The sequence below is a fragment of the Podarcis melisellensis genome (genome assembly GCF_964234715.1).
Source record: "Podarcis melisellensis genome assembly, chromosome: 2".
NCBI lineage: Eukaryota > Metazoa > Chordata > Lepidosauria > Squamata > Lacertidae > Podarcis > Podarcis melisellensis.
In genome coordinates this window covers 85,892,954-85,903,053 of record NC_138529.1, presented here as the reverse complement: position 1 = coordinate 85,903,053, position 10,100 = coordinate 85,892,954, and the positions used below count along the sequence as shown (strand labels likewise).

Genomic DNA, 10,100 nt, shown 5'->3' with positions numbered 1-10,100 from the left:
CCTATTAGAAGCTTTTCCTTTAGAAAACTGACGTTTTGTCCCAGTGAGAAGAACAAAAAGGAACACAAACTATGGCAAAAGGGAGCCAAAAGGGAGGATAAGGAGATTGAAGGAAAACAGAATGAATTCTTTGTATTTGTCTTCACAGCAGAAGATACAGGGCCAGAATTAACTGTCACCAAAAGTGAGTTGGGAGAACTGAGCCAAATAGTGAAGATAAGAGATGAAGTTCTAGGCCAGGGGCGGAGAGCCTTTGGTCTACGTGCCTATTTTCACCTGCCATAGGGTCCAGTTGGGTTCACAAGCCCATTTTCCTGAAACAATGTCCACCTGTCAATCAGCTGATGTCACTCCCACAGGGAACCTAGATTTCTGTTTTTGGTCAGAATGTGAAATGTAAGTAAATTAAAGGTAGGATTTATTTGGGGTAGTGTGGGGAGTCTGTACCTCTTGAATATTCACTAAGCAACTGGGTGTGTGTGGAATGCAGTAAACACTTATCTTGGTGGAATCTAGCCACACAAGGCAAAAACAGAGTTTGTTGCAGGGATTACATTCCTATGGAGTCGGTTTAGGTGTTGAGCTACCCCCAGTTACAACAAAGTGGTCTGTATGAAAAGGCTTCCAGCTGACTGAGGTTTTTGCACCATAGGAATGTTCTTCGAAAGGTTATCCTAGGTCAGGGCAACTGCATGGTGGGAGAAGCCCACCAATCCTCCCCAAATTTAAGCCTCCCCCCTCAAAAAAGTGTTTTGTTACACCTTGGAAATTTCAATTGATTGACTCGAAGGACTTAATGTTTTCAAAGGTAAGTATAGAAAAGTCACCTACAGCTGTGTTCTGAATAGTTTTTGTTAATTTCCAAATGCAGTTATTTATAGGTTATCATAAAAATATGGACCACTTGGAAGCTTGCCTAATGTGTTAATGAACTTAGATTTTTTAAGGACAAGGGCTTTCGCCTGAGGGAACAAATTGTGGCAATGCATTGAATTGTGGGTATGCATTGAATTCAGCTTGGCAAACAGGGTTTTGCAGAGCAATGTGACACAGTTAACTCTTGCGTAGTTATGCCTTTTAGCTTCACTTTGAAATAATAGTCCCTCCCTCCTTGCCTGCCATCCTACAAACACACATACAAATCTGGAAAGGAAGGACATCCATTTGATGAAATGGGCTCTGACTTATGAAAAATTATGGTATATTACAGTAGTTGTTGTTTTGTGCTGTAATTTATGCCTATCCATATAGAATTTAATAAATTGCCTTTACTACAATGACATCTACAGCAGCATACATTCTGTGCGTAAAACGTCCCAAGATCAACACCCAGATACTATTATTAAATTATTATTTCATCTCTATACCACTTTATATTTTCAAGAAAAAAACCTCAAAGTGGTTTACAATCTACATTAAAACATCAAATAAAACAATCCAGAATAAAACATTGCTGAAGAAAGTCAAATACCTGTATAAAGTATGCATTCAAAGCAACATACTTCACAGGAAACTAAAAATTTTATCTTAAGGATATCAAAATAAAACATTACAAAGGAGGTCAACTACAGAATGCACATTTAACACAGCAAACTTAGCAAAAAAAATTTTCAAAAGAAAATAAAACATTACTACTGGAGCTCCAATAAAGTGCACATTTAAAACAGCATAATTAGAATAAATTAGGATAAAATATCACCATAAGCACAGAATATATCTGGTGCTGTTGCTGCCAGTCCTGCCCATGATGGCTCATGGCGGGCTGCAACTGTGGAAGCTCAGGCTCGATGACCTGGGTCTCCATTAAGAGACAGCCAAGGTGATCACTGACTTCCTCAGTAGCCTCAGCTTTTGCAGCTGGAGTCAGTCAGGGCCCTGCCCTCCCAGGCCAGGTGGAAAAAGGCCTGCAAGGCAGGCAGCAGGTCTTCCAGGACTCACAGCCCAGATTAGGTACAGAAAGATTCTTTTCTGGAACCTTAAAGGTAAAAGGACCCCTGACCATTAGGTCCAGCCGTGGCCAACTCTGGGGTTGCGGTGCTCATCTCACTTTATTGGCCGAGGGAGCCGGCGTACAGCTTCTGGGTCATGTGGCCAGCATGACTAAGCCACTTCTGCCGAACCAGAACAGCACACAGAAATGCCGTTTACCTTCCCACCGGAGCGGTACCTATTTATTTACTTGCACTTTGACGTGCTTTTGAACTGCTAGGTTGGCAGGAGCAGGGACAGAGCAAAGGGAGCTCACCCTGTCTCAGGGATTTGAACCACTGGCCTTCTGATTGGCGAGTCCTAGGTTCTTTGGTTTAACCCTCAGCGCCACCCACGTCCCCTCTGGAATCTTAGAGAGCCACTAAGTCAGTATAGGTAGCATGAAGCTGGATGGACTAATGGTCTTCCTTCCATATAAGCCGACTACTTGATTTCCTTATTCTATATGAATCTCCATAGGTATGGATTGCAGACAGAGCCATCTGGAAGTGCCCGTTATGCTTTCATGTTTAAAATAATACATGCTTTCTTAACTGTTTTGTTAGGCGAAAGTAGAATTGCTTTTGCAAAGTGGTTTGTGCCCGTGCGCTGTTGCCCTAACATTACAAGAAATCTAAATCAGCAAATGCCATGATCCAGTGGGCACTAGTTATGTCTGTCACACTGGAATCAGTGGAGCTAAATTCAGGTCTATCTTTACATGTCTTTCCATGCAACTGAAGAAGGGCTGTTTACTGTTGCAGATTAAATGGTTGCATTGAATTGCCCTCTTCTTTGTGGAGAAGACAGGTTGTTAATAAATACCCCCTATTGCCTTGCCTTAAGTGAGGAGAAATGCAGGATGCCGCCTTTGAAAAAGGCACTCTGCCGACCAATTAGAACAGAAGGAGTCATATCCTGTCCTAGAGCCATCCAGCAGTGTGGCAGCTTTAAAATGTCAGTGCTCATTTATTCCCAGAAATCCTTTTATGGAAATGGGTTTCCATGAAAACTAGAATAAACTCTGCTTTTCTGGAGTTAGGCATTTGTTTTGTGTTGTGTGCATGTTTATTAACTGAATGTTCCATCCGTGGTTGTTGTTGTTGTTGTTCCCTTTTTAAAAAATCAAGTCTTCCTTCCTCTAGGCACCTGCTGGGTTGCTTAACAAAAGGCTTGAGAGCATTTTTGCTACGTCTGCAGCACCTGTGGTTCAAAGATGTACCTGCCTGGTGAGAAATGGCTTTTTGGAACAAAGGTGCCAGGCCTCCATTAATTCTTTTCACTAAGCTTATGCCCTGCTTTTCCTAATTTTCCTGTATTTCCCATGACTACCAAGGTCACACCAGTTATATCTCCCCTCCAGGTTATAAAACTAATCACAGGACTCTGAAGTGGAAGGAAGAATTGCATATGCGGAAGGAGGATTTCGTAAGAGGCGGGTCAGCTGCGGTCCCCTCGTCTCCTGCAAAGGCAGCTGCTTGCGTGGGAGAGCATGGTTGCTGCTGTACAAAGTATTAAGTACCTTATATTTTGTAAAATGGCATTTTAAGACGTGACGGCTCTCAAATGACAGGCATCCCTTTTTGAAAACATGATGGGAATGCGGAATCAGTTGCATTGGTGAGAGCTGCTCCCTGCTCTTTCTCACTTCACTTTCAGAATGTGCCTTTTTATTTATTTATTCCTGCTTCTTGTGGTTGCTTATCTTAAATACAAAATACCGACAACAATAGCAGAAATCTGCAAATCCAGTAAATGCTCCACACATCATCAAATCTGAACTGGAGAGAGACATACAGGCCCAACCCAGCCTGCCTTTGACAACTGTAGTGGTTTTTCCACTTCCTTTAAAAATAAAAGAAGAAGAAAGACCAGCTGAGATGTTCACAGCACGAACAATACAGTGGTACCTTGGGTTAAGAACTTAATTCATTCTGAAGGTCCGTTCTTAACCTGAAACTGTTCTTAACCTGAGGTACCACTTTAGCTAATGGGGCCTCCTGCTGCCGCCGCACGATTTCTGTTCTCATCCTGAAGCAAAGTTATTTACCCGAGGTTCTATTTCTGGGTTAGCAGCGTCTGTAACCTGAAGCGTCTGTAACCCAAGGTACCACTGTACTGTGATATGTCATTCCATAGCTTTAGGGCTATAGTTGTAAAAGCCCTGTCCCTTGCTGCCTATGACCTAGCTTATTGTGAAAAGTGGAAAGGCAATGCAGGGTCATAGACCATCTGAACAAGTTGGGTGTTCAGTTGGGATACATCTTTATCTCACCAGGAAGGAGGAGATTAACCTTACTGCCTCTGAACATAACAATAAAATCCTCAAGAGGAAGGACAGGGGGAAGAAGTGTTCCAGGTGCCTCCCTTAAGTTAAGAGAGGTAGGCTTCTACAGTTAACTAGGGGGAAGGGCCTTCCTAGCAGTGGCACCCAAAATACAGAATACAGACTTCTGTGAGGGCCATGTAGTACTCTCCCTGTTGACCACTTGGAAGCTCCTTAAGGCTTACCTTATTATAACTTGTTCTATTTGGCCAGGTCTTCAGGCAGTAGATTTTTGTCTTCTATGCTTCAATTTCTGCTTCATAGACATCATAATATTTCAGTAGACTGCATTGATATTTTAAGAGGTGTGTGTGTGTGTGTGTGTGTTTACCATTCTGTACATAATAGTTCTAGATCAGGGTGGGGAATCTGTGGCCCTTCAGATATTACTGGAATCCAGATACTATCAGTCCTAGACAGCATCGACAACTATCAGGAATGGTGGGAGGGCCACAGTCTCCCCATCCCTGGCCTACAGCTTCTGACAGACTTGTCCTCCTTTCAGTTTTCCTAATCTTCTAAAGCCATGTAATCCAGGGCCATCAGCACACCTTGAAGCAAATTCCATAAATGAACCATGCTTTGTTTGAATAAATATTTGGGTCTGTCCTGAATCTGCTGCTGACAAAATCTGGATGGCCAAAGTTTCCTCATCGTTTGTTTTAGACAAATGATTTAATAAGCCATCTTGTGCACATAATATTATTGAGTGAAATAAGATAAATATACAACGTTTACACAATATAAATAAATAAATGATACCGGGTTAGTTATGACTCCTTCCCTTGGCACCTCTACAAATACTGTAACACCAGACAATCACCTGAGTAGGGGTGGGGAGCCTCTGGCCCTCCAGGTGTTTTTGGACGACCACTCCCAGAAGCCCCAGATAGCATGGACTACTGTCAGGCATAATGGGTGGGCCACACTTTTCCTGCAGCTTTGGATAGATTTATCCTCCATTCAGTTTTCCAAATTTCCTTTCAAAGCTATCTAATCCAGGACTATTGACACATCTTGGAGCAAATTCCATACACGAATGGTGCTTTGTTTGAAGAAAAGCTTTATTTGGGTCAGTCCTGAACCTGCTGCCCAACAAGTATTATGGGGAAGGGGAGAGAAAATTATCACAATTTGCTTTCTCCATACCGTGTATATCTTTATCAACTTATATATCCTTGACTGAATATGCCATTCCATTCTCATCCAGTCACCCCCTTCCAGGATATATCTGCTGACCTGTTAGCTGTCCCTACAACATTGAGCTGTGGACTTGTGAACCAATCAAACTCACACAAACCACAAAGGAGCAATTGCCATGGTAATCCCTGGTGGGCCCAATGACGGACCAATGATCATCACAGGTGGCACAGTCCACAAGAATGACTGCCACGTATAATAACTGCACTAAACCAGATTCCTATCTGGATGAGACTTTAATTCAGCTATCTGGCCAGTAATCAACAGTTGTAGTGAGCAACGGTGGACTTTAATCTGTCACATTCACCGCTGCCTGTTGAGCTGATGATGAAGCTATCCTGAAAGCATGCTTTATATGTGCAAATGTCTTATCTCCAAGAATGAGAAAAGAGCAGCAGTGATTCCTTGAAATCAATTAAAGCTTTGCCAGTGGGCTTCAGGCTGCACCCATACTGCATACCAGCCAGTCAGGGGTATGCAAAAGATTTGGACAAATTCCAAATCAGGAGCCAACATGGGATTTCTCCAAAGTACACAGAAACAAAGTGGGGATGTGAGACGTTTCAAAATGGCTGCAGGCAGCGTGTCTGCGAAAATGGCTTGCCATATAAGGAAAACACCAAGATGGGGTGAGAGGGGCAAGAATAGCTGTTGTGTGACTGACAGGTCTAGTTTCCAATCAGAGTGGGTGATTTTTACCAAGGCTCTCCAATCAAGGTGCTTATCAGCTTGTTCTTGTCTGCTCTATGCTTTGTTAAGTTCTGATAGTGGTGCCTGCTTGGAAGATGTTGAACATTCCTGAACAAGTCCTTCTGCCTCTGTTCTACATGCTCACACATCCACTCCTGTCAAATCAGCTTTAGAACATAAGAAGAGCCCTGCTGGATCAGACCAAAGGCCTATCTAGTCCACCATCTTGTTCTCAATGCCAAACTAGATTCCTGTGGGAAGTCCATTATCAGGACATGTGCAAAATATCCCTTAAACATCTTTATTAATATAACCATTTAATCAACGGAGGCTGCCACTAACCCCAGGAAGGTACACATGACCCCTTCTACACACTGAATGAATGTGCAGAAGGGTCTGCCCAGAGCCACCACTGCAGACTGCACCCCCTCCACGACCCCCCAATTAATGTCTGTTTGCTGTTCCTCAGAAGCAGTTCTTCTTAGTAGAGGTGCATCTGTGACAAATAACACTTATTAATATTGATACGGAAAATTATGGGTTGAAAGACTACTCAACAGCCCAGCTCGTTGGGGTACAGGTTCCCCGCAGGTCCACGCGGTCAGTAAAAGAAGGAAATTCCAGCCAAACTGCCATCAGTTTGGCTGGACCAGCAAAACAGCGGTCAGTAGACCATGATATTTATTGTTGCGCAACAGATCCCCACAGGTGTAAGGAACCCAGAGTATGGGGCGACATTGACTTTTAAAACTTCCCACAATATCCCAGAATACAGTTCGTACAGCATCATTGATACATCATCTTTACATCACTGACATGTCACAAAAGGGGTGGGGTAGACAGGGGTTACACTAGTTCAACCTTGACAAACATGTCCAGACAAGTCCTTGGTACAAGATTAGCATAGGCAAAACATGTCCAGGTACCTCTCAAGTACCCACCATCAAAGGACAATAGGACATCCATAACCTGGGGCAAGTCTGGTGATGGGCTTTTGGAAACTAACAGCTCAGCATTTGTCTTCCCTGGGTGGGGTGTGTGAACATGTCCTTACACTTGAGGGATCATGGTGGGAGGTGGCAGGGAAAAGAGTCCTTTTTCCAAGGGCAAAATGGCGTTGGAATGGAAGAAATTGGCAAAGGGGTTGATTTTATATGATTTAAAAAGCTAGGTATCTTCCCTGAGCTGTCAAGTCAAAAGGATACATTCTGGCATAATATTTGTAACATTTAACAACTTCAAAGATGTGTCCCCCCCCCCTTCATTTCCGTAATATATACATTAGCTCTCTCCTATACCTTGGGAGAACTCTTTCCAAAGAACATCAAACTAATGCTTGTTGGAGTAACATGATGGGCAGTCAATGAGAGCAGACAAATGCAGGATTACACAGTCAGGTCACAATCATAAACACATTTAGCTGGGAGTAAGTTCTATGGAAAAAGGGACGCAGGTGGCGCTGTGGGTTAAACCACAGAGCCTAGGACTTGCCGGTCAGAAGGTTGGCGGTTCGAATCCCCACGACGGGGTGAGCTCCCGTTGCTCAGTCCCTGCTCCTGCCAACCTAGCAGTTCAAAAGCATGTCAAAGTGCAAGTAGATAAATAGGTACCGCTCCGGCGGGAAGGTAAACAGCGTTTCCATGTGCTGCTCTGGTTTGGCAGAAGTGGCTTAGTCATGCTGGCCACATGACCCGGAAGCTGTACGCCGGCTCCCTTGGCCAGTAAAGCGAGATGAGCGCCGCAACCCCAGAGTCGGCCACGACTGGATCTAATGGTCAGGGGTCCCTTTACCTTTACCTAAGTTCTATGGAACTTCTGAGTAGACACATATAGGATTGCCCTATAAATGTTGCATCTCTACTTCATATATGACAGCTTGTGGAGATGACAGAAATCTGTTGTTAAGGAAACATCCTATTAATTTAGACCTATATTCCTAATTTAAAAGCACTGCTCGCAAAAAGCATAGTGAATGCCCTGAATTCCAAAGCAGCACCACTTGAGAGAATTTGCTCCAAGCACCTTCTTGCAATAATGTCTCTTAGTTCAAATTTTGATCTGGCAACCTTTTGGTGTAACGCGCTGGAGCTACAGTCTAGTTTCAAAATGCAAAAATGTAGACTCATTCTTTTATCTTGAATTGGACCATTGTGCATCACCAACGAAAAATTCCTCTCGATTCAAAAGGCTCTTTTCACATATTTTGCTTTCATGTGCACAGACGCACACTAAGGCGTATATAAATTCTCTATAAATTAACCAGATTCCCTCCGCCTTTAAGTATGAAAGGAATAAAAGAAGAATACTGTTGTTCTGAATGCTTAATATGCACTTTGACATTGTTGTGTTATTTCATAGATGCCCACTTCATATAGGAAAAGCGGTAATAAAAATAAACTCACATTATACAGAAATGCAACAACCATTGGCAATTCACTGGAGAGCTACGCAACATTGCCTTCTTAGTGTCTATTCACACTTTAGTTTTAAACTTGGGTACAAGAAGTACTGGAATTTGAGGCATAAACTTCACCTGCAATGCAATCAATTGGGTTAAACAATTTTAGACTGTAAACTCCTCTAGTTTAAGCTCGCAAGCTCCAAACTACCAAACTATCAGGTTTGGTGGACTGTTTGTGTCATACTCTGGGGAAAGAGGTAGTTGTCTGGGGCGCTGGTGAGCTCTCACTGGCAAAAGCTTCCATTACCAAGAAAATCACCTGGTCACTGCTAAAAACAAGTCAGTGTTGACAGACCAAATAACAGAAACGCTCTAGGTAGCTGGGATATATTGATTCAGAAGGGTGTTCAAAGGAAGCCATTGTATATACAGCTAATTCAAACAGTGTTAAGAAAAGGGCTTATTATATGGGTTATCGGGGAAGTGTATGTAACAAGAGTTCCTGTATTACTAACGTGCGATTTCAGTGGCTCCATACCCTGCTGCTTATATCCAGGGGAAATGGTGGCAGCCTGAGCAGAGGGGCTGCCCTGGGAGAATGCCCTCCGCCTTATTATAACTTTCATATAACCATGTTCAATATGCACAGTGCTGTAGAACTGTAGCCTCTTTGCCCTTGCTTCTGCCAGGAAGGTTACTCTTGTTCTCATTATGCAGATAGGGAACTAAGACTGGTAAATGCTGACTCATGGAAGGCTGCCCAGCTGAGCAAGGATTTGAATGCAGGCCCAACACCAAATTTCTGTGATTAATTTGGCCTAATGTGCTTATACACAGTCACGTGGCATCCTTGACATCTGCCAGCGTCCCGGCGGCTTAAAGGCCAGGGAAGGGTCATTTTGGATGCTGAACGTACCCACTGTGACACCTCGGCATCCTGAAGTTCTAGAGAGCCACTGCCAGTCAACGTGTAGAGCATGGGTAGGCAAACTAAAGCCCGGGGGCTGGATCCGGCCCAATTGCCTTCTAAATCCGCCCACGGAGGGTCCGGGAATCAGCATGTTTTTACATGAGTAGAATGTGTCCTTTTATTTAAAATGCATCTCTGGGTTATTTGTGGGGCATAGGAATTCGTTCATTATTTTTTTCCAAAATATAGTCTGGCCTCCCACAAGGTCGGAGAGACAGTGGACCGGCCCCCTGCTGAAACAGTTTGCTGTCCCCTGGTGTAGACAGTACTCAGCCAGATGACTCAGTATATAAGGCAGCTTCCTGGGGTCAAGGGGTCTCTCTTAGTCCAAGGTCCACATTCCCTCGTGACTGAGGATGGGATGCCAGAGGTTGGCAGGGCCAATGCACACAGCCCTTCTTTCTCATGCACATCCACACTCATACAGGTGACTAACAAAGCAGAAATTTAAAATTCTTATAGGAAAACATTTCGGCTTCCGCCTTCATCAGCTGCTCTGATAAAAATGATGCTGTTTCCAAGGATGCTCAACACTCTATAATTGC

General features: G+C 43.5%; 1 long non-coding RNA gene across 1 annotated transcript; it reads left to right on the top strand.

Annotated features, from left to right (window-relative positions):
• The first annotated feature begins 2,275 nt into the window (after nt 1-2,275).
• Nucleotides 2,276-6,497, top strand: LOC309365501. The gene is made up of 3 exons (XR_014166208.1): nt 2,276-3,223; nt 3,332-3,588; nt 5,505-6,497. It is a non-coding gene; the product is annotated as an uncharacterized lncRNA (long non-coding RNA).
• The last annotated feature ends 3,603 nt before the right edge of the window (nt 6,498-10,100 follow it).